Genomic DNA, 27297 nt, shown 5'->3' with positions numbered 1-27297 from the left:
GCAGGGAGAGGGTAACATTACAAACAAGTCAGAGAATGCTTTATACAGAGAGCATCCAGAAACCACGTGTTAAAAAATGCTCCTTTGTTTTCAGGCCATACAAATTTTAGTGTTGAAAGTGCAGTAACATTTGATTGTTTACTGTACTAATCAGCCTGCAAGATTTAACAAATACCTATGGCCAGCTAAAGGTGTAGGACACTGCTGAGGACATATTACACCTAAGCATAACCCTGAAGGTCAAAGTCATGGTTATTCTGAGAGAAAAAACTAAATGGTGGGGTCTAAATTAGGCCTGAAAAACAAATTTGAGAATGCACTAATAATGTAGTATTTCAGTTCACTTTTGATAAAATATTTTGTGTACATTGGAAAAAGCCAATGTTTCAACATGACATAATCCTTTAAAAGTCATCTATTTACTAAAATATTCTCTTCCAAGATGCAAGTTGTGTTTATATTGTGGTAAAATGTTACAAATAAACATTGCAGTAAAAAGTTTCAGGCAGGCCTCCATCCCTTATATACAGTAATGCAGGGCTACCAGACAGCATACTGGACTATCAGGCTACCATATGGAACCCCAAATATTAAAAGGGTTACTGGACGGAAAATCATTATTGATGCTACAGAAGGGTGAATGGCACATTTCCAGATAAAGGATACACATTACTAAACAAAAAAGCAGGTCATAAGTAGTTTGGAATAAATCCAGGAGTAGCTGATTTGAATCAGACCAACAATCGCCTTAGGCTGCATCAGGATGTTGTGGTTGTCAACGCTGTCAAAGGCAGTACTGAGCATAAGAACAATGAGCAGCCGAGTACACCCCTATGTTAGCATTTCAGAAGAGATCATTGGTGATACAAGGGGAGAGTGATGACAGAACACAAGGTGGAAAAATGCCAATATTGTATATTTAGAAGAAAAGATGGATAGATGGATGGAAACAATGCCATCAAGAATTTTATTCAGAAAAAATAATAGAGATACGATGAAGTTTACATAGGATGGCATGAGAGGATCTGAAAAGAAGACTGACTATTTAAATGAGAGAAAGGAAAGTAAGGCAATAAGGGTTAAAGGGAAGATACCTAACATAAGTGAGTGCTCTTCTCCAACTACAGTACATGGTTTGAATATATACTTTAAAAATGAGGAATAAACGTTTAATGTTGTGATTTACATTGCAAGAATAAAAATGAAAGCAAAGCAGTAAAGGTAACTAAGCTGTTTTATTTAGTGTATTTTATAGTGTGAAGACAATGTAAGCTTTGTTCTTTTGTTCAACACACTAACTTGTACATAGTAATCACTGTCCCATTGTGAGCAGAATGTCAATATACAGTTTCATACACTGCAGCCGTCTGCATAAATACAAGTAGTGAGCCATATTAGCTACTAATGCCTGACTCAAAACATTACAGATTCATCAATTGTCTATACCCACATCATTTGTAGAATGACATGCAAATTGAGTTTTCTAATAAATTATGTGAGCTAAACCAAATTTGTTCATGTTCTGGATAATATTAATGCATCTGAAATTCCTATAGATCCCAGTTCAGAATGCAGGTGTCCAATAGTTGTGTCATTAATAAGAATGTATCTGTAGTTTAAATCCAGTTTGTATGCTACCATCATGTAAACATTAATAAGTATCTGATTATTTGTGGAAATGAGTGTACATTTGCTTTAAAAACAAGAGCACTAGTATATGCTGAAGTACTTCTGTGACTGTGGGAAACTGGCAGCACATCTTTACTGCCATGGATAGTGTTTGCTGCGAGATATTCTAACGCCCACACTGGTTTAAGAAGAAAAAAAGTGTTCCATTATGCTTCGAGAAATTACATCTTCTAAGATATGCCCTCACCAGTTCAGTTCAGTTTATTCTTATAAAGTACACTTTCATTAAAAACACCTAATATGCTATACTCTACTTAAAAACACAGTATAGTTAATATAGAATGCAAGCAGACATATAACAAAACTACAAAGCATAATGTAGAAGTGCCAACAGAAAGCCTTCATGTAATCTTATATAAATGTGTATGTGTGGAAGTGCGTGTCTCTGTTTGTGTCTCCCAGAAGTGTGAGGCTACAGCATGAAGCTCAAAGCAAGCGACTTTGTTGCCAAAGTGAAAGCGCCGAGAAAAGAGAAACTTGCTTAGCCTTTAACACACATGTGAGATGAGCACATTGGCAAAATGAAACCTCAGAGGAGAGAGAAACTTGCTTACCTGCAGATAGACAACGGAGGTGAGAACATTGGCAAAACAAACCGCCGAGGAAAGAGAACCTCGCTTAGCCACTAATGCATAAGCGATGTGATTGATTGATAGAAGTCCCAGAATCCATGGTTTCTAGGAGCCTGGGCTTTTTACAGCACGGGCTTACACAGCTAGTATATACTGTAAAATCTACACATGTACTAATAAAAGTTTTATACGCACAGCTTAGCCAGTTTACAGTCACTGCCTAACCTAATAACACAATGGTGCTGTATAAGAAGGGCCAGAGCAGACTGTATTTACTAAAGAGACTCATGTCTTTGGAAATTTGGGAAAAAACCCACAAAGAGACCTAAAGAGAACATGCAAATCCATGCAGACAATTATTAGGCATGGGATTCAAACCCAGAATGCTGAATCTGTGAAGCAATAGTGCTGACCACTACATCACACATAATAGTAATAATAGTTGTAATCTTTGAATACATTTATATAATACTGTATGTACATAGTGTAGGTTTTTCTTTAACATTATTGTGTATATTAAAAAACAACTGTAGCTAAATATGAGTGTGTGAACATAAAAACCAAAGAAGTTTCAGAAACAAGCAGAGACACATCCATCAAGTTAAATTTGTTTGAACTAAAACTCCTTTGTAAAAGATAAAAGAAAAAAATGTTTTCTTATAATATATGAGATTGTTTTATTTTTAGTTAGAATATATTTATAAATTGCCCTATGGTAAATTTGTAGCCATCCAAGGTGGGTTGGCTCCCACCTTGTGCCTGAGGCTGCCAGGGTAGGCATTGACACCCAGGGACCCTAAGCTGCATAGCTGGGTTAGAAAATGGATAGATGAATAAATGTATTTGTAAGTATGTCACATTGAGCATATCGATAGGAACTGCGCTAGATATAAACACATTATACTGAATTACATTAGCTGTCATTGGAATTGTGCAGTTGAGCTCTTGATGTTGAGATACCATGCAATATTTCTTAAACTCATGATGAGAATCTTGTTCTGTCTCACCAAGTTTGGATTTGTTGAGTCAGTTATTTATTCTTCAATGGAAAGGTGACTGAGGTAATATAGGACTAAACTAGAACTGCAGTTTAATAACAACACAAAAGGGCAGGGATTTGATTTACTGAACTGTGGGGTCAGATGATAAGATAATAAGAAAGTCTTATTGTAGCCAACATGAAAACAAATGCCTGACAACAGTGCAGTAACCCAAAAGAGTAATGCCAGACTACTTTGTTGCTCTTTTCCTCCATTTTGTACCTTCTAAAAATGAAAACACAATTATAGACAAAGATGTAATTGTGTAGACCAGAAACACAATCTAAACTTGCTTCTCCTTGTCAGGGTCACAGTCCTGGAAAAAGCAGAGAGAATGTCTTATCTGTTTCAGGAAAACATTAAACCTGGAAAATATCAATATCAAAGTTGTATTCTTTCACTGCACTGTCATAATTTTTCCCCAAGTTATACAATATTATATATATATATATATATATATATATATATATATATATATATATATATATATATATATATATATATATATATATTTTACCACAGATGTTATGGTTGTTTGTAAATTGAAAAATGTAAAGAATAATACTGTTAGTCAAATCTACAGAAATTTTCTGATGACTTGTTCATCATACGCTGCACTAATAATGGAGATGAGTCAAAGTACAGAAAGGTTGGTGTAAGACCACCTGCAACTCAACATCAGCTAGAAGAAAGAGCTGGTGGTGGACTTGAGGTGTGCCTATGAATTTCTGAGAGCTGTCACCATTCAGGGGGAGGATGTGGACATGGGGGTCCATATAAACAAAAAACTGGACGGGTCTGACAACTCAGTGGCACTATACGAGAAGGGCCAGAGCAGACTGTACAGTACTTGCTAAGGAGATGTGTGCAGCAAGATGCTGGAAATGTTCTCCGTAGTAGCCAGTGTGGTGTTCTGCACTGTGGTTTCCTGGGGAAGGAGCCTGAGCTCAAAAGAAGCACAATGCCTGAACCAACTTATCAGGAAGACCTGCATCATCACAGGGAGAACCCAGGATACACTGGAAGCTGTCGTGGGAAAGAGGATGATGGCAAAATTGGTTGCCAGCGTGAAAAATACCCTCCATCCCCTCTCTTGGAGCACTTTTAGCCAGAGGTGTGCTAAAAAGCACCTTTGGGAGTCTGCCCACTACTGTCAGGCAATTCAGTGCTTCCTCCTGGGGCTCTCATTAATTGTATTTAAAAAATGTTTTTAAATATCTGAACAATATACATTTATTTATTTGTTTGTTTATAATTATTTATTTATTTATTTTTATTTACATACTAGCTGAAATACCCAGTCTTGCCCGGGAGGAATATAAAGTTTTTTTTTTAATTGTTTGAGAAAAACTCACTAATGTGCTTGTCTTGCGGTGTTGTATGTATGTTATCATCCAGTTGATGCTCGGAACCGGCCAACTGTATTTAATTCGAAAAGCAACAGGGACACGGTGGTGCTGAAAAATAAAGAATGCTGGCAGTCACCTGATATATACACGGGATCCTAGAAAGTATTTAAATCATCAGAATTACTCTGGGCATCTCTCTGCTAGAAGGATTCATGTTGCCGAAGTGCTCGCATCGTTTGTGCATTAGCAACTAAACGACTGTCTTTCTTAGGAGGTTTCCTTTTTGCTGGTGTACTGGCCTCGCTTGCGTATCCTCTGAGCTGGAGCCCTCACCCTGACTCTATGTCTCACTTCCGGGCCGGACAGACACACACACACTTCCACACGTAGAACTCTATTTAATTTCAAAAGCAACATGGGCGCGATGGCGCTCAAACATAAAGAATGCTGGCAGTTGCCTGCAGTTCACTCTCTGGTGGTCATTCCGAGTGTCAACTGGATGATAACATGCACACAACACCGCAAGATCATCCCCCACCCTACCCAGAAGGGGGTGGGATAGTGTTGATTTCACCCTACAGTATTTCTAGTCGACCAATGAGGAACATGTTTGCCAAGTTTCATGAAAATCGCTCCAGCTGTTCGGAAGTGATGCTGGAATATACTGTACATACACACATTGACTTTTATATATATAGATTGATTGGTTGGTTGGCTGTATTATTTGTCCTGTGGGTGTGTATCCTTGTTTTTATGTTTCTCCTTCTATATGATAGAAAACTTCACACATTTTAGAACAGGTCAGGTCAGGTTTGGGAGCATGCACTGGTACAGCGCGTTGCCATACCCACCAGACGACAAAATTGCTTGGGATTACGGTTGGCAACCCCCAAAGGCAGACACACAGTCCAGTCCCACCCTCCAGAAATGGCCCTCTATCTGCCACAGCCAGATGTTACGTGGATGTCCCTTTTGGCCTGGTCCAGCATCTCAGGTCCCCAACAATGAGGATCCTTTGCTGGATCACCCTCGAATAATCTCGCCACATGGCCATAAGTACTGTAACTGACGCTCCCTCACAGTGCAGGTAACGGGCTTCAATCGGAACTCCATGAGCAACCGCTCATTCGACACAAAGTCAAACCAGTGGTACCCAAGGATTTTCCGGAGAGACACAATAGCAAAGGTGTCCAGTCTTTATCTCAGGTCACTGGATAGCGTCCATGTCTCGCAATCTTATAGCAAGACAGGAAGCACCAGGACTCTAAAGACTTGAACCTTTGTCCTTTTGCATAAATATCAGGAGCACCCCTTTCCAGCAACTTCATGACCCCCCAATGCTCTTCCAATCCGTCTACTGACTTCATAGGAAGAGTCACCAGAGACACGAATGTCACTGCCAAGGTAAGTAAACCTCTCGACAAGATCGACATTCTCACCGCAGACAGACACACTGCTGATGGCTGTCCCCAAGAGGTCTTTAAAGGCCTGAATCTTGGTTTTTATTCAGGACACTCACAAGCCCAGAAACTCAGACTCCTTGCTCAGTCTCTTGAAAGAGCTCCAATCAGAGCCTCCATTGACTCAGCGAAGATCACAGCATCATCAGCAAAGTCAAGATCTGTGAATCTATTTTTGCCAACAGATGCCCTACAGCTGCTGAACAGAGTAGGAGAAGGAAAATAACTCTGAAGAACCCCAGAATCATCTGGGAAAAACATAGAGGTTCTGCCTCCACTCTGCACAGTACTCACAGTACCAGTGTACAGGACGCCAGCCATAATATCCAGCAACTTTGGGGGGATCCCACAAAGTCTCAAGTATGTCCCACAAGGCAGCTTGATTAACCGAGTCAAACACTTTGTGAAAATCAACAAAGGCTGCAAAGAAACTCTGCTGATATTCGCGTTTGTGCTCATTGAGAGCCCCCAGTACCTGGATGTGGTTAGGACTTCTTAGGTGTAAAACCAGACTGCTCCGGGTGCTGGTAGCTAAGCAAGTCATCAAAGATCCTATTGAGAACGACCCTAGCAAGGACCTTACCTGGCACCGAGAGCAGTGTTATATCCCCCTGTAGTTGCTGTAATCCAGGCGATCACCCTTCCTCTTCCAGTTAGGGATGATAAGTCCAAGTTTTCCAGTCAGTTGGGATGACGCAAGTTTCCCAAATGGAAGCAAGGATTGCTTGCAACGCAAGGAGGACAGCCTTACCACCATCCTGGAGAAGTTCGCCCCGGATACCACAAATCCCTGCAGCATTCCCAACCCTCAGCTGGTTCACCACATGTGCAATTTCGGTAAGATTGAGTTGATCCCAGCTAACTGGAGGATCAGCCTCAAGAACTGTGGACCCACAGATATCCAACGTCCTAGCTTGAGGATCATCTTTAAACAGCTGCTAAAAGTAGCTGGCCCAATGGGTCACAACTGCAGTGTCATCTGCAAGGACTGTTGCATACAGCCGCACTGACTGCAACTCTCTGAGGAACAGATTTGGATGTGTGTAATGCTTCAATTCTTTTGTAAGAAGGACATGGGTTACTAGACCATAGATGGTGTGTCACTTGCTCACACATTCCTCTAACAAACACCTCCTTATCTGCCTTCAGATTCCTTGCAGCCGTCCTTCCCAATTCCTGATACAGACTGGAGTTGCCATCAAGCCATGTGTTGCGACTCCTCTTGATATGCAGAGTGCCCTGCGAGATGAAATACCACCTTCTGGGAACACTGATAACACCAACACAACCCTCAGCAACCTTCAGGGACTTGTCACGAAAGGTGTTCCACATCACATTAGGATTGGCTGTCACACCCAAATCCGTAAGTTCCTCACACAAACTCATCAGAAACACTGGTATCTTGGAGTCTGGCCAGGTCCAGCCTCATTTTCCTAGTATGTGGTAACCTACCGGACGTAAGCTAGATCTTCAAAGTAGCAACAACAAGTCTGTGGTCAGAATTCAAACTTTTGCAGTTTTGTAAGAGCATCCAGCGTCTGCCCATGAGGATGTGATCCATCTCCTTCACCGCACCACCAGTATTGGAGTACCAAGTCCAATGATACGGCTCAGGACCCTGGAACCAGGATCCATTGATTTGCAGCCCCTGACTTTTTGCACAGTCAAGGAAATACGGAGCCACTTTCACCAAGGTCACCAAACCCACAGAGACCGAGACAATCCTCATAGCCAGTCCATGTCAGTGCCAGTGGCTGCATTGAAGTCACCCATGATCAGAGGAGTGTCACCTCATGGGCACCCATCAACCACCAAGCAAAGTTGCGAATAAAATGTCTCCCCTACTGAGACATCACTCACCGTGGTCAGAGCATACACTGTGACAACAGACAAGGCACCCAGGGAGTGCTATAATACAAGTCTTATAATATGCTTATTGAAAGAAGTGACATTGGACACCATCGGAAGAAGTCGATCCAGTACAGTAACAGCTACTCTCTGAGTATGACAGCCATCAGAGCGACCAGACCAATAAAAGGTGTATCCACCTACAGAGATCTGGTCAGTCCCAGGCTTGTGCACCTCAGAGAGTGCCACCACTGAAATGCAGAGTTTATGCAGTTCCTCCGACAGCAGATGAAGATAATCATCATGCTGGAGAGACAAGACAGTCCATGCGCCCTCCTGGGTGGGCCTCCTCAAATTGGGACCCAAGTGCTACCATGCAGGGGGTGACGTCTCAGCACCACACCAGCCCTGATCCATGACAGGCCTGACCCCATTGGCTCTCCGACGGTTTTGACTCATCCGGGGAAGGGGCTCCCGAGGGCTTTCCCCCATCCCATTCATGATGTGAGCAGCCTTCCTATGGGCAGCTGCAGCAGAGCTACTCCAGCGGAGAGCAGAAAAGAGTCCTTTCTGTCGTCTCAGAGCTGCATGAAATTTTTTTTTATGGTGGCTGTAGTGCCAATCCTGCCACCAACCCCCATGATTTCCCTGCAAGTTGGAAGACCGCTTGCAGGGCCGAAAGAAGTTTAATGTCATATCCAGGACATACATTTTAGAACCTCTCATTAAAAATGCATACTGTATATTATTAAAATGATTTAGGAAGTTCATAGAACATACAGTTACATCACCAAGTAATCTAGCTAAATCAACTTTTTTGCCTTTTTTGTCTAGCAGGCAGTAACAGACACAAGGCTGTGGGCAGTTGCAACAAGGTCTGTTCAGCCAAATGGCCGATATTGACATGGTGCAAGAGAAACTCAAAGCTGTTGCTAAGACAGACTTTGATAAATGACACACTGACTTCAGATTTGCTGTGCTGTAACTTGGGTATGTATTTGTCTACATAAACATGTTCTTGTTGTACAGAAGAGTCTAATTGCTGCTGTGTTATAGCTGACTTGTGCTTTACTCAGAAGAAAAATTTGGTTTCTTTCAATGCATAAAATTACGTAATCGAAACAATATTATATAATCATGCATTTAGGGACGAGTGTCCATTCCTGCAGTTATACACATTAGGGCCATGTGAACATGCATGTTTGTAACCAATCAAAACGTTAGTGGATGGCTGGATCCCAAATATATTAAAGTCAACGACCATACACGCAGCTGTTAATCCTTTTTGTAGCTCTGCATCTTGTCATGCTGCGAAAGGATGAACCATCTCTACAAATCAGGCCAATCTGATTTTGTATGCTTTTCACAAATAAAGAGATTGAATATTCATGTGTATCTTCCAAGCAACAGCACTCAAGCTATGAACCTTTTTTTTTTAACCAGATGTTTTGTTTTCTTTCGGTCCAGAACTCCTGAAGTGTGCCTCAGCATGAAATAGAAATTGAAACTTATAGCTCATACAGATGCCTCTTCACTGATATCTGCTTCAGCTGTCAAGGGAGGATTGTCCCTAGCCATTTGCTACTCAGATCGATGTTATGGCTGAGGTACTGAAACACTGTATGTGTGCCGAAGGCTTGTCAAGACTTAGTGCAGTTGTGGGCACCATCATTTATCCAATACCCTTCAATCCAGCTCCCAAGCAGTAACCTTTCCCCACACTGGCTATTCACTGACTGACACATTCTGGATGGAAGATCAAACACATTTTCTCTATGAAAAAGGGCAAGCACTCTTCTTGTCCCAAAGAAACTAGTTTGGGCCAGGTTCATTGCTTGGTCAAAGACCTTTATGAACCTCGACCTACAACCTCATGCTGATGAAAATAGCCACAGAGTATAAAAGCAAGCAAGTAACATTGGAATAATATAATATAATAAGATAATCGTCAGTGTCCTTCAATGCAAGGAGGTGACACGAGTGCTCTGCTCAATAAAACACAATCACTCTTTTACTCTGTTACACTGCATTACTGGAGCTTACAGTGTGATAAAGTACTTAAACAGAGGTTAAGTGAAGCTGTCCAGAAAATTTAGAATATGTTAGCAGAGTGCTGTCAGAAAATCTGCGTGTCTACTGCACCCCAGAGGCATGGACTGTATTCAAAAAAACGTGCACTCAGAGGCGCTGCCCAGATTCATTCCATGCACTTTTAGGTTCATTTGTTACCCCTATTTTAATAAATGTAACAAGACTTAAAATTGGTGAATTGATAGATTCTTGTATATTTTATAATTCTTCAAATTTTATATATGAGTGTCTGGCTATCAAGAGGTCTCCAAGGGTAAGGGCTGTAACAAGGCATTATAGTGCAGGCTGACTTCCCATCATATTTCCCCAAAAGAGAGAAAAATGCCCACTGCCAGCTTCTAATAACATAGTGTATGTGTGTGTGTGCGTGTGTGTGTGTGTGTGTGTGTGTGTGCTTTAGCGGGGGGCTAATTTTTAATACATGGTGCACTGCAAAGGGAAAGAAGAAGAAGCACAAGTCCTAGAGAAGACAGAGTTGTGGTTCGGTGAATGGAATATTCCCTAAGAATGATAGTGGGAAAGAATGATGGAGGTGATGGGCTTGGGTGAGGGGAAAAAGGGCAATGACTGCCCAGGGCCCACTTGGGAGGGGGTTTAGCTTGAAGCCTGAAATTAAAAGTTTGTTTTTGAGAGGAAGAGGTTCACAGAGACTGCTTATGTATAGGAGTTCTGTACTACACACCTGGCCCTCAAACAAAAGTAATAAAGCACTTGATTTGCAGGAGTTTGGAATTCCAACCCCACAAAGGATGGCACATGGAACTTTAATGATGGGGAAACTGGTAGGAAGCCATTTGTAAACCTTCAGCTATTTAATTGGCAAGGCACACAAAAAAGAGTGGAACTGTGTTCTCTCATTAGGGTGGGAGAAGTTACCTTGGAGACTCCATCATGTTAAAGCAGCTGAAGGCTCAGAGATGTAGGGGCAGCACAGGCCACAACAGATAGATCTAACATGGCATCCATGTACCAATCATTTGGCCACCCTAAAAATTACCCAGGTAGAGGTGTTTAAAGCTGCCAAAGTGGAGAGTACTAATGGATTCTGATGTCAAGTGGAGAATTAAGGGTGAAGCCGTGACTTGGAAGGGTACTGCTTGGGAAATGATAACTGGGCGAGCGTGGATGCCAGCCCATATATGTGCTCTCTATTGTCTTTTATGTAATATACCATTTTCCATAATTCTGTCCTTCTTGGTGTTGATCTGTGCATAGAAATTTGACATTAGGGTGCCCCTCATTTATTTATTTAATTATGTGACCATTAGAATATATGAGAATTTATAAACAAACGATAAATGGCAGAGTAAATGGCTTGTTTAGTCAGCTAATAGTTAAACTGAGCTAATATCTTTTCCAGTCAGTTTTTGAAAGTTATCAGAATATTTGGTCTGACTGCTATATATGTGCTGATTGTGTTGTATTTCGCCCCGCTGAGTGTAACAGAAAATTACTAGGAGAGGTTTTTCAAGATGGACACTAATGACATTTTTTATTTCTGTCTTGTTGCTGATAAAGGCTAGAATTGAATGGACTATAATGGAGTGGTTTTGTACCACCATGTGCTGAGCATACTCCTTCAGTGGTCCAAAGAACTGATAATGCACAACATCTTTCTTTTTAATGGAATAGGATTTCTAGAAAGGTTAGTAATCTGTTATTATTAATTGCACAATCAAAGGTGATCAGTCTAGTGCCTTTATCTTACAGGTGGCCACCTTTACATTACAGAACTCAACATGACTTGTAGCTGGAAAGCATTTTAAATTGAACAAATGCACCCTGTTAGATCCTGTTAATTTTACAAACTAGGAATCACATGTGATGACTGATTCCCTCACAAATTTTTATCATGGTTCGAAATCTTGTATGGTGTAGCAAAAATATGTTTCATTTTGGCAGTCGATGAACTTGGAACACACAGAGGTAAGCCACAATCTTGACCCTACTTTGTTTTCTTTTTCCAGCTAGTTGTGGTACGGCAAATATGAAACATCAAACAGACGTCCATGCTGGTTCCAAAGTTTGACGAATCCCTCCTCCCTTTTTACTGTTTCAAAATACTCTTTCTTTCTTTCTTTCTTTGCAGCCACCAATTTTCTTAACTGTTTGAAAAGCACTGAATGTATTGTACTTCTCATTCAACTTTTACCTTTATTTGTTTAGCAGACAAATTACACAAGTTGATCACCACAAGTGAAGAACTATAAAATTAGAATAAAAACAAATTATCAACTTGGTGCCGGATAAACAGAGACAATTAGTGTCAAGATGGGCATCCAGCTGTAATGATGGAATCTTCAGATAATGCTAGGTCCAGGGGTTCTTAACCTGAGGTCCATGATGGGTTTGAGGGGGTCCGTGAGGGTCAGATAAAAATGAACATTTATATTCACTATACAGCCTGGTACTGTTGATTTTTCGCACATTAAATTTCTCACGATTTTTGTTGCGCGTTATGTCTCTCGCCGTTATTTTTCTCACGTATTATTTTTCTCGCAAGTATTTATCTCACCTAAGACTAATGTCTGTTTACATACTAGTGAGAAAAATAATGTGCAAGAAAAATAACAGCGAGAGATATAACGCGGGAGAAAGAAATCACGCGAGGAACATCATGCGAGAAAAATAGCGGTCACCATACAGCCCTCCCCATTGTCCCAATCAACGGCTTCCCATTAAAAGAAATTAATATTTCTGGGGAGTGGGGTTTTTGGCTTTCATCAGATTCTTAAAGGGGTCAGTGACTCATAAAAGGTTAAGAATCACTGTGCTAGGGCATACCCCATAGGCAAAGTGCAGGGCCCTCACCGGATCCCTGTGGCAAATGAGAGAGAGCTACCCGGCCAAGGGTGGGCCTAGTTAAGGAAGTTAGTCAGAAGAAGAAGAAGACTGGACAGGGAGAAAGAAAAGGGTAAGTTAATGGTAAGAGTGGGAACACTGAATGTTGGGACTATTACTGAGAAAGGAATAGAGTTGGCAGATTTGATGGGAAGGATGAAAGTGGGAGTGTTGTGTGTGTAAAAAACTAGATGGAAGAGGAAAAGACAAGAGAACTGAGAGGAGGTTTAAGCTATAATAACAAAAAGATAGTCTTGTCAGTGTGAATAGGAGTGATAGGGAGATGAGTGTCAAGCTGGGCCTTGTTGAGACTGTAGTTAATGTCATTTGTGTATATGCTCTTCAAGTGTGATGTGAGGATGAGAAGGACAGTTTTTGAGCATGAAGACTTTAGGGCAGTGCAAGAGGGAGAAAAGGTGATTGTTGGTGGTGGATCTAAATGGGCATGTGAGAAACAGTAGAGAGATGATAGACAATGCAACATGGAGGGTGGGTAGTAGGGAAGAGAATTGGCAAAGGGGAGAGGAGAGTAGATTTTGTCTTGGCATTTGTTTTTGGTAATAGTTAACACATTTTTGACAAGAATGTAAATCAGCTCGTCACTTACAGTAGTGGAGGAAGGGAAAGTCAAATAGACTTTCTAATGCACAGAAGATCTCATTTGAAAAAGATAAAAAACTTCAAGGTCATAAGTGGGGAAAGTGGGACAGTGCAGCATAAAATGGTAGTGATGTATTGGGAGATCAGAATCAGTAGTCAGTTGAGAGTGTGGAGGAATAGTGGGAGAAGAACAGAAAAGTTTTATTAAGACCAGGGGCCTTATCTATAAATGGTGCGAACACACAAGTCCACTTTAAAAATGTTGTATAAGCCCATTTCCACGCTCACTTTGAAATATATAAAAACTAAACTTGGCGTAAGGCCACAAATACTTTCATGGCAACCTCACACCATTTGTACGCACTTTTCTGTTCAGTATTGCAAATTGTTTCTGTGTGGCGCCCTTTTCTTTCTCAGATTTGCATTCCATGATGCGGGATTTATCAAATACACGGAAATGAATTGCATATTATTTACAAATTTAATTTACTTGATTGTAATAATTCTGTAGCAATATAATGGTGAACAGAATGACCAAACTATTCCAACTAGCATAGCTTGCTTTAGTGTTGTTAGAAGACAGCACAAATTTAGAGATGATAATGACTGGCTTCTAAGTCGATTTTGAATTCCAAGAGTGCTCCTCTTGGAGCTGTGTGCTGAACATGTGCTGGCTTTACAAAGGCAGAGTTTGAGGAATTATACTCCACTTGCTCCTTATCAAGTTCTGTCCACCCTCGGGTTTTTAGTCACAGGAGCTATTCAATGTGAACTTGCTGATGATTGGGTATTTCACAATCATCACTGAGTCACACCATGCCAGCTGTATGGGACTGTATTATCTGCTTGTCATCCAGATATATAAGATTTCCTTACACTATAGCTGGGAAACATCAAAGTGCAATTCGCAGCGACATCTAGTTTTCCAAATGTAATTGGAATGGTCAACAGCACGCACATTGCTACTGAATCACCGAAAAAATGAGCTGGCATTGCATTGTCTATAGCAGGAGAGCCTATAACAACGGCAACTCTGCACACTTGCAAGTGTTTTTGCCCAGCTAGTGCAGCAAAAGGCAAGCAGTCCTTTCACTTCAAACAGCCATGTAAAGAGGAGAGAATGGATCCGTTGTGGCACTCGTCGCCGACGCTACACTATAAAGCCGACTTCAGAGAATGAATTTGCTTGTGTAAATAGAAACCATTTCCACTCTATTAATGTGCTGGTCTATAGTCCACAGAAAGTGTGTCACATTGTGCAAGCATGTAGCATACTTCATAATGTGTCACACAATCATGGCTTGCCTGTACCTGAAGTGATGCAGTATGATGAACCTGACCCTGACCCACCAAATGATTGGCCAGATCGGACATAACGTTACAACTTCATTTTGAATGTAATTAGCAGAATGTAAAAACTGGTAATTAGATGCAGCATTTATGTTTTGACTAGTTCACAGTATCGCATTTATATTCCTTAGTTCATTGGCCACATCTCTTACAGCATACACTATTACATTTTGTGACTCCAGAACAGCGTGCATCAGCACATGACCAGATGGTCGCCCAATGGTTTCCGAGGCAGAGGTATGTGCGCAGCCAGCGCCCAAAGATGTGCTCAGAGCAGCAGCACCATCACCGCCCGGGGTCACCTTATGTAATATTGTCTGAAACAGAATAAACGGTAATACCACATCTTCTGCCTGCTTGCTGTCTTATTAAATAAGCAAATTTACACAAGTATGGATAATGGTAAGCGAAAAAAAAATTTAACTCTCCTCCACCCACAGTGATATCAGAGTCCCCCTCAACCACCAATAATTGCAGCAGCTTGCTGTTCAAACAGTGGAATTCAGTGGGTAGGCTGCAACTCACCTTTTCATGTTGAATTTAATATCTGACCTTTTTTTTTATTTCAGGCACTGTGCAACTTTCTGAACTTGAACTTTTGAATGCCTCTGCCATGCTGTGCCACTCCATCAATTTCCTTTTCTGCTTAAGCCACCAAGTAGTACATTTTTCCTTGCCTCCACTTCGCTGAATTTCTTCTCTTTTACATGTGTTTTTGCCATTGTCTTTTAACCAAACACTGAACAGTAGAGGTTACTTATATGGATTTACATATTCAAACAAGCGTAATTCTGGGAGGAGTCAGGGTGGGGCTATAGGCGTCTGCATGTGTATTAAAATTCAAGGCAATTCAGATTTATAAAGGGAAAGCATGTAGAAATTTGCTCGTGCAGTTTTACGAATCTGAATTTGTGTGCATGCATATTTCTAGTTTTGTCCATACACAGGGTTTTAGTGCGAATTCTATGCAAGGTGTTATACATGAGATTCCTGGTTTCCGTATATGTCTTCTTTTAGAAGTACTGTTGCCTTTGAAGATTAGGACCATGCATCTGCATTTGCTCTTTGACACTTGTAATCTTGCTATTATTTATATTGCACAGATATGCTTACTACATGGTAAGTCTTTGCAACGTAGGCAGACTTCTTTGTGTGTTGAAAAATGCTCTTGGAATTCATTGCTAAACTTTCTTCTTTAAAACATAAAAAACAGGCCATCTTCCTACAGCAGTTTATCAAAAATGAAGGAAAACAACAGATGCATCAAAACACAGATATAGGTCACATTTCTGGCTTTTGAAAACCATGACCCACTTATTTTGCCAGTACTAAACAAAAAATATACTGTTTTCAGACAATTGGTGCATGCATTAAGACTTACTCTGATTTTATTTGGAATTTCATCTGCATGAGGAAATAAAACATCTCTTTAAATGAAGCAATATACCACTGAATTCACCCAGTGAAAAATGTGGATTGTAGTAAGTTATGCACACAGCTGTGCTGGGACTATCTAAGCTGCAGGTGGGTCATCTCATACCTTGGACAATATAGAGTCATACTGCTTATGAAATAGCATTCTCTCATATGCAATAAAGCACTCTTATTTCTACACATTTAACTGTTCGCTTATTGCACTTTCTTGCTTTTGCTTCAACTGTTATGCTTTATTAGCTTGCCAAAAAAATGTTTCTGGGCTCTGTCAAGAGACATTTCCAAAAAAAGGGGACTAGAGACCTACTTACAAAGTTTATCATCTTAAAAGTCATACAAAAGTGTTTCTACAAACTGCCATTTAAGAGCCCTAGAACTATTGCCTTGATCAACCCCAAGACTTTATATATTGTGGCCTTCCATAATATGTTTTATATATATATATATATATATATATATATATATATATATATTCTGCATGATGTGACAGTGCCTGGGGAAGGTACTGGCCATACAATTTCACACTGGAGTTCCTCAATGGTGGGTCTCAGCAGAGCCTGATGTCATTTCAGCTACCAAGGAGATTATGATATTGTAATGGGCCTTTCTCATTGGCAGTGATCTCGTCACTGAAAATGGAACTACTTTTCCACAGTGCACTTCCAAGCATTAAATCTAAAGCAACTTGCTGGACACAATTACATGTAGAATGTTCTTTCTGGAACAAGAAGGCAATTGAACTAGTTATGAGACTTCAAAAACCAATTGGCTGCTTACTGTTCAATATGGTACTTACTGTCCTTGGTGGTACTGGAATGAAAGGGATTGCAGTAATACTCCATATTAAAGCTGAATTTGTAAATGTTAAAAGGGTGATTTAAAGTTGATTCATTCAAAAGGTAAAATACTGGAAATGTGTGTGCGTACAGATAGAGATTAAACCAGTCTGCAGAGAAGCATGGATGTATGTATATACATTTTTACTTTGACACTAAAAAAATTTGTTGATCAGTTTTAAAAATGACAAATTAAAACTGACTTGAAGTTCAATAATACATGTGAAAACTTACAAAAATGAGAACATTTTTCATAAGCACCACAGCTTTATGCTGTAGTTACATTTTCCTGTGAGAGTCTCCATTTCTTTCATTAGTTGAAGTTCATCTGATGTATTTATAGAAAACACTAAATTAGCTTTAATCCAAATATTCAATAGTGTTATTCTGGACACCACTTTCCAACATTCACATTCATCTTCTGTTTTTTGCTTCCTAATGCCATCATTTACAAGAGGAGAGTGAATGACAATACCAGAATCTTTATTTAAAAAAAAACCAAAAAAAAAAAAAACCTGCAAGTAATCATGTATTACTTTTTTGTTATTAGACTAAGATTTGTACAGTCAAAAATGACAACTTACAATTGCAAAGTACTTAATATGCAAGAAGCCTAAAATAAGTCACTTAAAGTCAGCTTGCATTGTTCATCTATGTCAAGAGTTTCTTAGTTAAGGATAAAAATACTCTCAAAAAAGGGACTCCGAACCATCTGCTTCTTATAAAAATATATTTATTTACAAAAAGAATCAGTTGACAAGAAATCAAAAACAAAGGCATTTTACTACTTATTCAAGTCACTTGTTTTATCATAGCCATTACTCACACTTCCTTTATATAATACTGTGCAGTATTTCCACATTTAATGTATGACTGGGGTTTTAACCCTTCATTTAAATCAGGAGAAACATTTAATCTTGCTTCTTCATCTTTATATTTAAAAGCAAGCTTTCTAAACTTGGCATTTTACACATCAAAGATCTTAAGATATCGGATTTTGCTTTCTATAAAATGCTCTTACTGTATAGGAAGAAACCTACAGATTAGATTACAGGCTGCGCAATAAGCTGGGTGTAATCATCAAAACACATGAGGCACACACAATGTCACCAACATCTCTCGGGACCGGTTACAATAATATTTTTGGCAAATGTTACTGTCTTGCATTTGTATTAGCCTGCATACTATATGATTTCACATACATATCACTTAAAGCAGCCAATTGCATGCATTGCCACGTTGCACTGCTAACAATATGTGCTGCACTGGTGCCTCCTTTTCAATTGTCTGTTGCTGCACACAACAGAGTCAGGCTTGTATTTTTGTTCTCATATGTTGCAGGAAAGTGGCACTCAGCCTGTCTGGCACTGCTCTTTGTGATGGCCTTTAACGCTTTGCCAAAGGCACCGCAACATACTCTGCCAGCAAGCTGTCAACCACCTTCTTGCGGAAATCTGCTGCAGTCACTGTTTGCCTGTTTGAACAATGTATAGCCATTTGTAAGTGCAATCTCACGCATGCGATGGTACAGTGTGGTACCATTTGGCGGTCTTATGGCTGTAAGCGTATGACCCCATGCATCTGATCCAGTCGATCAACTCTGGCCATTTTACAGTTATACTCCTCAAGTGCAACTGGCTTGTCCAGCTTCCTACCTTCTGGGCTTCCCTTTTGACAAATAATTCTCACATATATTGTTAGTGTACACTGTAGAGAGATAAGCCATCAGTTTGACGATGTGTCATGCCACTGCCACCAAGTTTTCCACCTACATGAAAACTTGAGTTGTCACCACTTTCATCTTCAGCCTGTCTGGCATCAACTGTGAAGGCATGTGTCTCCTGTTCACCCTCACTGTGCCACAAGCTCCAATTCCCCTACTCTAGTGATGTATAAAAGTTGTTCATGTACACAACATGACCCAAATGTTCATAACCCTGAAGCATCTCCAGCACAACCTGACTTGTCAAGGGGACAGTTCTCTCTTTAAAAGGAAAACTTTCCTCTATACGCGATTACTTTCAGGCAGAAATCAGTGTTTGCTTCTGCCCGTACAAAATCCTTTATGCCATACTTTGTGGGCTTGTCTGGCATATACTGGTGGAAAGAGACGTCACTTGCATTTTATCGTTGATTCATAAACGGACAAATCATGGCCAGGCTGATAAAACTGTTTATGTGCTGATTTCACAATGTCAAGCAGGGGCTGGAATTTATACATGGGGTTATAGCCTGGCTCACCCCTTGGGATTTGCTTCTGGTTGTCACAGAAGTGAATAAAACTTTGCAGGAGCATGTACCTATCACGCAACATTACCTGTCCAAAGCCACAAGGGGACAAAGCTCGTTTGGACCAATGATCCCTGAAGTTATATCGCCAATCTAGTCCCATCTCTATTTGTAATGACACAAAGTCCTTCATCTCATCTTTTGTTGTGGGTTTCCACTTTGAAAAACGAGAATGCGTTGCAATTGCAACCCGCAATTCAGAAAAATTGCTCTGCATACCTGTTTGTCTTGTCTGACAGTAGCTGAAAGGCAGTCTCAGGATAGAACAGCCTGAAGTAGTATAGCGGCTGGTAATCGGTCATGTCCAACAGCAAGTCATGCCGTCTTGTGAAGCCTGGTAGCCAGTTTGGCTCCCACGGATCAATGTCTGGGTATTCCTGCCACACGAACCTTGCTGTAGGTGCATCAGCTGCACGAATGCACTAAGCTGGCAGCCGATCAGCTGTGGCAACATCGGCTGGCGTCCCATCAGCTGGTGTCAGTTCCTCACTCTCTTGCTCGATCTCCTGATCACTCTCAACATAATCAGGTTCTGAAAAAATCAGTCCGAGTCAGTGATAATACACAAAACATCTGCTGAGTATTGTTTTTTGCACTCGCTTCACTCCCTCGCAAGATGTTGTCATCATCTTGCCTTTGTTTACATTTTGTAACTTGCGCACACACAAGGATTAGATGACGAGTCAATGAGTCTAACATTCCTTCAAGCAGAGGGGGAATGCCTTTAACGAAACAGTGAGTTTTGTCGCCATTAACAGCCGATTGACGCCCTCTATCCCAGGATGTCAACTTTTGTCAACATGCGCCCTCAACAATAGTAGACATCCGCCCTAAGAGTTAATCAAGCATTTAATTCTATCCAAAAGTAACCCCGAGTTCAAAATCCACATCTGCTTACTATCCATGTTTAAACCTGCACTCGCTCCATGCAACTCCAAAGACATACCAGTTAGGGCATCTGAAGTCCCAAACTGGCCATATACACATATGAGCGACAGGCCGTGCAGTAGGGACTGGTGCTTTGTCTAGTGCAGTTTTACAGTTCTGCATTAAGAACATCAAGGAATAAAGCGACTAGGCGCCCAGCTGAAACTTGTGCCCATGTGAATTATTTTTCCCCAAACCGTACCTGCAGAGTTGCCCATTTCTTAAGCTATTCAGGAAACCTTAATTCGTCTGTCTGACAAAATTAAATCCTCAATTTTCTTTCCCATTTATTTGGAAGTTGCTTCCACAGGCCATCCAGTGTTTGGTCTTCTTCAATGGACTCTCTACCCCACTTAAACTGCTTGTTCCAAAATTCATGGATCTCCTTTGGCTTTTTCCCTTCTTTTGAGAGACATTTTATCACTCAACGTTGCACTAAATCTAACATTTTCTTTCTTGATTTGCACAAGGACTCTTCCGACATCCTGTCTCTTGGAATGTTAGACTTGCACTGAGCCACAACTGCACACCAGTAACCTCGAGACAGGTCAACATACTCAGACATGCCAGTAACCCTGTGGGGAGAAATAAAAATGCATTACTTACACATTAGTCACCTCCTGCAGTTTAAGGAGCTCAAAACACATTTACTTATTGATAAATGAGTTACTAACAGCTTTGAACCAACTCTTCAACTAGTGTCACTAAAGAGCAATAAACTAAAAAAGAAAATCTTAATTCTTAGGGAAGGTCCATTTTTCCTATTATATTTATCTAGAAGGCTGTTATTGATAAGGCACAAACATTAGACATTACTTAAAAATCAGTACGTTGACCAATAAGTTTCTCAAAGTGGTTTGTCAGAACTAATCAAAATGTATTGAAAAATACGAATTCAAATTAAGATACACAGGACAAGTAAAATCTGTTAAACGCCAACAGTTCTGTTGAATTCAAGTGTAAATTTCTCTATCGTAACAGAAAAACTTGAGATGAGATAAGACTATCGCCAAGTGATTTTTTCAAGTTGGCAGATGGGGTCTTGCCCATGGCCCTCTCATTCATGTCAATGCTTTTGTCAGACACAGTTCCTGCTCCCTCAGCTCGTCTAAATTTTTAAGTTTTCCTCACTATAAGTTCCCAATAAAAGAGTCATGTCCAAATCTTAAAAAAATTTTATCCCGAAGGGTTATCAACAGAAGGAAGGAGGGGTGAATGAGGCAATCCTAACACTGAGAAACCATAGGTCAAACGAATTAACGTGAAAATTGTCGATCGGTTAAACAGCAAATTGGTTAAATGTGTATCAATAGACTATCCTGAAAAAGTAGGTGGTGATAGTGTGGACGATAAAACCATCAACTTACAATATCCCGTAGAATATCTACAACCGTTAACACTGTCCGGTTATCCACCGGAAGAATTACTGTTGAAAGAAGGATGTATCGTAATGTTATTGTGTCATTTATGTATGAGTGATGGGCTATGCAATAGGACAAGATTAGTTGTATTGAAAATTGGTTGAACAATTCTGACATGTAAAATTTTAACAGGCGATAAGGTAATGTAGTACATATTCCGCGGATAACTTTAGACACCTCTTCTAAGGCCATTTGTATTAAAATGTTTACAGTTTCCTGTGAGAATACCTTTTCCTATGACAATTAAATCACAGTTTATTAGAGAGATAGAAACAATATTCACTCACGTGCAGTTATACGTTACGTTGTCACGATTCAAGTCCAAACACAATCAAAATTCAATGCAATATTTAAGTTAATTCCAAATATTGTTTTTACTAAGCTCTTTGACGGAATTATTTGGCTCTACTTATACACATACATACACACACGCCACCCCATAATGACAATGTGAAAAAGTTTGAGGTTTTTGCAAATTTATTAAAAATAAAAAAAACTGAGAAAGCACATGTACATAAGTATTCACAGCCTTTGCCATGAAGCTCAAAATAGAGCTCAGGTGCATCCTGTTTCCCCTGATCATCCTTGAGATGTTTCTGCAGCTTAATTGGAGTCCACCTGTGGTAAATTCAGTTGATTGGACATGATTTGGAAAGGCACATATCTGTCTACATAAGGTCCCACAGTTGACAGTTCATGTCAGAGCTCAAACCAAGCATGAAGTCAAAGGAATGGTCTGTAGACATCTGAGACAGGATTGTCTCAAGGCACAAATCTGGGGAAGGGTACAGAAAAAATTCTGCTGCTTTGAAGGAATCAATGAGCACAGTGGCCTTCATCATCCATTAAGTGGAAGTTTGAAACCACCAGGACTCTTCCTAGAGCTGGCCGGCCATCTAAACTGAGCGATTGTGGGAGAAGGGCCTTAGTCAGGGAGGTGACCAAGAACCCGATGGTCACTCTGTCAAAACTCCAGAGGTCCTCTGTGGAGAGAGAGGAGAACCTTCCAGAAGGACAACCATCTCTGCAGCAATCCACCAATCAGGCTTGTGTGGTAGAGTGGCCAGACGGAAGGAAGGCACTACTTAGTAAAAGGCACATGGCAGCCCGCCTGGAGTTTGCCAAAAGGCGCCTGAAGGACTCTCAGACCATGAGAAACAAAATTCTCTGGTCTGATGAGACAAAGATTGAACTCTTTGGTGTGAATGCCAGGCGTCACGTTTGGAGGAAACCAGGCACTGCTCATCACCAGGACAATTCCATCCCTACAGTGAAGCATGGTGGTGGCAGCATCATGCTGTGGGGATGTTTTTCAGCGGCAGGAACTGGGAGACTAGTCAGGATAAAGGGAAAGATGACTGCAGCAATGTACAGAGACATCCTGGATGAAAACCTGCTCCAGAGCTCTTCACCTCAGACTGGGGTGACGGTTCATCTTTCAGGAGGACAACGACCCTAAGCACACAGCCAAGATATCAAAGGAGTGGCTTCAGGACAACTCTGAATGTCCTTGAGTGGTCCAGTCAGAGCCCTGACTTGAATCCAATTGAACAACTCTGGAGAGATCTTAAAATGGCTGTGCACTGACGCTTCCCATCCAACGTGATGGAGCTTGAGAGGTGCAGGTGTAGAATTCTGAGGAAAAAAATGAATTTAATCCAATTTGGAGTAAGGCTGTAACATAAAATGTGGAAAAAGTGATGCGCTGTGAATACTTTCCAGATGCACTATGTATGTATATATGTATGTGTGTGTATATATACAATTTTTTAATGTAGGTAGGTCATTTCGACCTGGTCATTTTAAAAGTAGCTCGCGAGCCGAAAAACGCAAACATGAAACAATTTTCTTTCAATTTATTACATTTTACTGGTTTTTACTATAGTTAATTACTTGCTGTAAAATAATTAGTTCCATTATGCATATGTAAGAATTCCTATGAAAATTTTTAAGTTGTACATCTGCTTCCCCATACGTGAGCAGCAAAGCCACAAAGCACACAGCTCCCGCCCAGGGGTTGGTGAGCAAAAAAAAAAAAATCTAAAACACAAACCTGCTGCATGCAAAGAATTTAAAAATAATAATAATGACAATGCAATGTTATATTTACATTTTCATAATCAGAAATATGAAATTTCAGAGTTAGAATTAAAATCTGTCCGTTCTGTCTTCTCTCGCACACTACAACAGACACTCAGATACTTAAAATGCTTTTATAAATGTTTCACTGACAAAAGCCTCAAAAAGAAGAGACAGGTAAGTTACATCTTGGCTCCATCTAATGCCATAATGCTGGACAATACAACATTTTTAGTAAGTTTGCAACACTTTGATTTGCTTATTGGCAATTAGTCATATGAAAAAAGGTAACCTTAACGTGTCAGTATAACTGTTAATGAGTAAACACTTTGCTAGCGTTTAATTGGGGGTGGGATCACACACAACCTGAATAAGCAAGTGTAACCACTGCTTCAAAACAAACCAACCAGAAATCGAATGTTAAGTCTATTTATTTTAAGTCCATGACTTCAATTGTGCAATGATAAGAAGCTAATAAAAAAAAAAGCAGACACGTGTAATTACTTGTACCACCCGACAGGATCTGAAGCACGGATTTAAGCCATGCCACAGGTTTTTAGGAGAAATAATATACCCCTTAAGCGTTCGACATTTAAAGCACTGAAAAAGCCTTAAATGAACAAAAATGTGTAAGGGGAAGTACAAATAACTGCAAACATACTAATGTACAAACATACTAACATGTGAAGAGGTAGTCCAAAGCACCTGGAGTAGTAACTTCTCATTCTGTGCATCATCCACGTCTGAAAGGATCTTTCTTTATTCTACAAGAAACATTAAGACAGTACTTTTTCACTGTATGCACACTTTTCTTTATTATAATTGACAAAAAAAAATATTTTTGTATCTCTAGACAGGATCCAAAAAAAGACACAAAGTCTGTTTTGGGTTTTATAGAGAACATATTCTACCCTTTGGTGTTGGTCACTGAAGACATGATCAGCCTCCAGTGGGTAATAAAAGGGAATCATCAAAAGAGCAAAAAAGCAAATTCCATGTAACACTATTAAATATTGCTCTTCAGTTGCTTTTGACCCCCATTTTACATAATCTGGGGGTCTAGGGTCACTTACACTTACCAGTATGTGCAGCCCAGGGGAATCTAACAAGCACCATCTCACATTTTTTTTTTTAGGAGATTTATCAGCAATAATTAGAAAATAAAGATGGGAAAATGTGACAAAGCATGCGTACCAAAGTTGTATTTCAGTTGTTTTTTTTATTAAAAATACTATCTGTATTGGGCAAAGTTGTGGAAAGGAGAACTTACTCAACTAAGGATGTTCCACTAAAAAGAACCAAGCAATAGCAAGAAACTACAGGTAGTCCCCAAGTTACAGGCATATGACTGGAGCTTCAGCTGCTCCTTCATCCGTCTGGGGGACACAACACAGGAGCGTCAGTAACTGCCGCTCTTCAGTGTGGGCCAGAAGCTGGACGGAGGCAAGAAAGGGGGTGATTTCGCTATTCATGCAGTGTAGTGTCCCCTCGTGCGGCTCCGGCTGATGAATGGGGAGCTACCGCTTGTGTGCAGGACGGAGGCTTGATGGGGCAGTTTGCTGCCCGCCCACCATACACGGCTGCCCTGCTCGTTCTCGGTGGGCAGCTGGTGATGCTGCAAGTGGTGACAGAGTTGTGGCTAAACATAGGCCATTGAGGGTGAGCGGGGCGGCAGCATTGTAGTGTGCCTCGGGAGACTGCCTGTTGAATGGGGGCGGTGGTGAGTGATTCACTACCCGCCTTTGGCCACACCCTGTTTGCTGTTGGTGGGCTGATGCTGCAGGCAACATACTGTATGCAAATGGAGGTGACTGTGTGGTGACCCGCCCCCCCACCGCTCCCATTCATTCTCAATAGCAAGCCTGCTTGTACTGTTACGTATATAGCAGGAAGTTGTCTCTTGTCAGTACATTAGACGTGTTGACGAGGGGTGCCTTCCTGCTGTAATAGCGTGTACAGTGCTGTTCAGAAGAGCTCATCTTAACCTTTTGTCTTCACACTTCAACAATGTCTCTGAAACAAATCTGATACAAGTGCTGGTGATACAGTAAAGAACAGAAAAACCATCACCATTGAAAATAACGTAGAAATAATAAAAAAGAGAGGTAAAACTCATTTATTGGCAAAGCACTTGGTTACAGTTGGTCAACAATAGCATTTATTAAAATAACGTACCTGTTCCGACTTAACCCAAGAACAAACCTATAGTCCCTATCTCGTACGTAACCCGGGGACTGCCTGTACAAAGTATTGAGGAGAAAGCTCGGGAACATGAACCGGTCACTTAGTACCCCTGGGCAAACCGGTACTCTCTTATTATGGTTGAATAGCGTTTTATTTTCATGAGCTGCGCTAATCCCGAATACCTTTTTTTCTCTCTATTGATGCGGCAGTATAAACAGCTGGCACAAAGTTACCATAAATCACCTAACAGACATTCTGGTAAATGCAACGATGAGGGAAGTTGGAATGCTAGATATGACAAATCTCAGTATCTATGGTACGTTAGTGTGTCATTACAACAAAACTATGACCGACTCACCACTGTAGGCCAGTCCACCACGTGGTAGAAGATAACACCACACTGCAAAAAGTTCCCAAAGTTGAAGAAGTGAAAACCTTCGGAACAGGGTATCCTTACTCCATGATTTTTTTTTTTATTTTTTATAAATTTCAATAAATTCCGCCGCATCAATCTATGAACCACCACTGTTCACGACACACTAACTGCCCTCGGACGTGCACAAATTCAACTTAAGTGTTTTATTTTCGGCTTTCTGACTCGTAAGATCAAATCTCTAAAATTAACCTCAGCAAGTAAAATGGTTTTCCAATATTAAAAGTTTAGGTATTTAAAATACTGGAACCACAAGTACCGAGACAGATCACGACATGTACGGCACACTAATTACTTAGGTTCAACATCCAATGAGAAATACAATCGTAGTTACTTAATGCATCCGTTAGAGTATATAATAAAAATATGCAATACATTTGTACTTTCACGCGTTGTTCTGCCAGCTCTTCCGATTCGTAAAGGCTTTGTAAACTTTAGGCCCAGAGGCTCGATTCCTAAGAAAATCCTTAAAAGTCTACTGCACATTACTTGCACGATAAAATTCACACGAAAGCAAGCAAGTAAGTATGACAGTATCTTGTGTACGTAAGACCTATTTAATAAATCCGAATTGAATTGACACACGAAGCTGTGTCAATTGACACGAGGCAGGCCTAAATACTATATAGTAAAATGCAAAAGCAAAAAATATATTTGATTATCAGTCTAAATGATACACATACACTAGTTCATGCAAACATCAAAAACAAAAGTGACGAATTTTCCTTTTTAAGTACTAAAAAAACATACATCCATATTTAATGATAATAAAAAGGTAGCAGATAATCATGCTGTTAACCAACCTCAAGCTCAAGCAGGCAAAGAGAACGCTGCAAGGCATGCTGGGATTTTGA

The 27297-nt window shown here is 40.3% G+C and overlaps 1 long non-coding RNA gene and 2 other non-coding genes across 3 annotated transcripts; all 3 read right to left on the bottom strand.

Annotated features, from left to right (window-relative positions):
* Window positions 1-17829: 17829 nt before the first annotated feature.
* Window positions 17830-27280, bottom strand: LOC120527597. The gene is made up of 3 exons (XR_005633377.1): window positions 27247-27280; window positions 24508-24590; window positions 17830-20901 (listed from the first exon to the last, which is right to left on the bottom strand). It is a non-coding gene; the product is annotated as an uncharacterized LOC120527597 (long non-coding RNA).
* LOC120529186 lies at window positions 24329-24449 on the bottom strand. The gene has a single exon (XR_005633692.1). It is a non-coding gene; the product is annotated as a small nucleolar RNA SNORA26 (small nucleolar RNA).
* Window positions 24666-24783, bottom strand: LOC120529185. Its single transcript, XR_005633691.1, has one exon. It is a non-coding gene; the product is annotated as a small nucleolar RNA SNORA26 (small nucleolar RNA).
* Window positions 27281-27297: the final 17 nt, after the last annotated feature.

This window comes from Polypterus senegalus, chromosome 4 (assembly GCF_016835505.1).
Source record: "Polypterus senegalus isolate Bchr_013 chromosome 4, ASM1683550v1, whole genome shotgun sequence".
Lineage (NCBI taxonomy): Eukaryota > Metazoa > Chordata > Cladistia > Polypteriformes > Polypteridae > Polypterus > Polypterus senegalus.
Note: the sequence above shows the minus strand (reverse complement) of the source record. Positions and strands in the feature narration are given on the sequence as shown.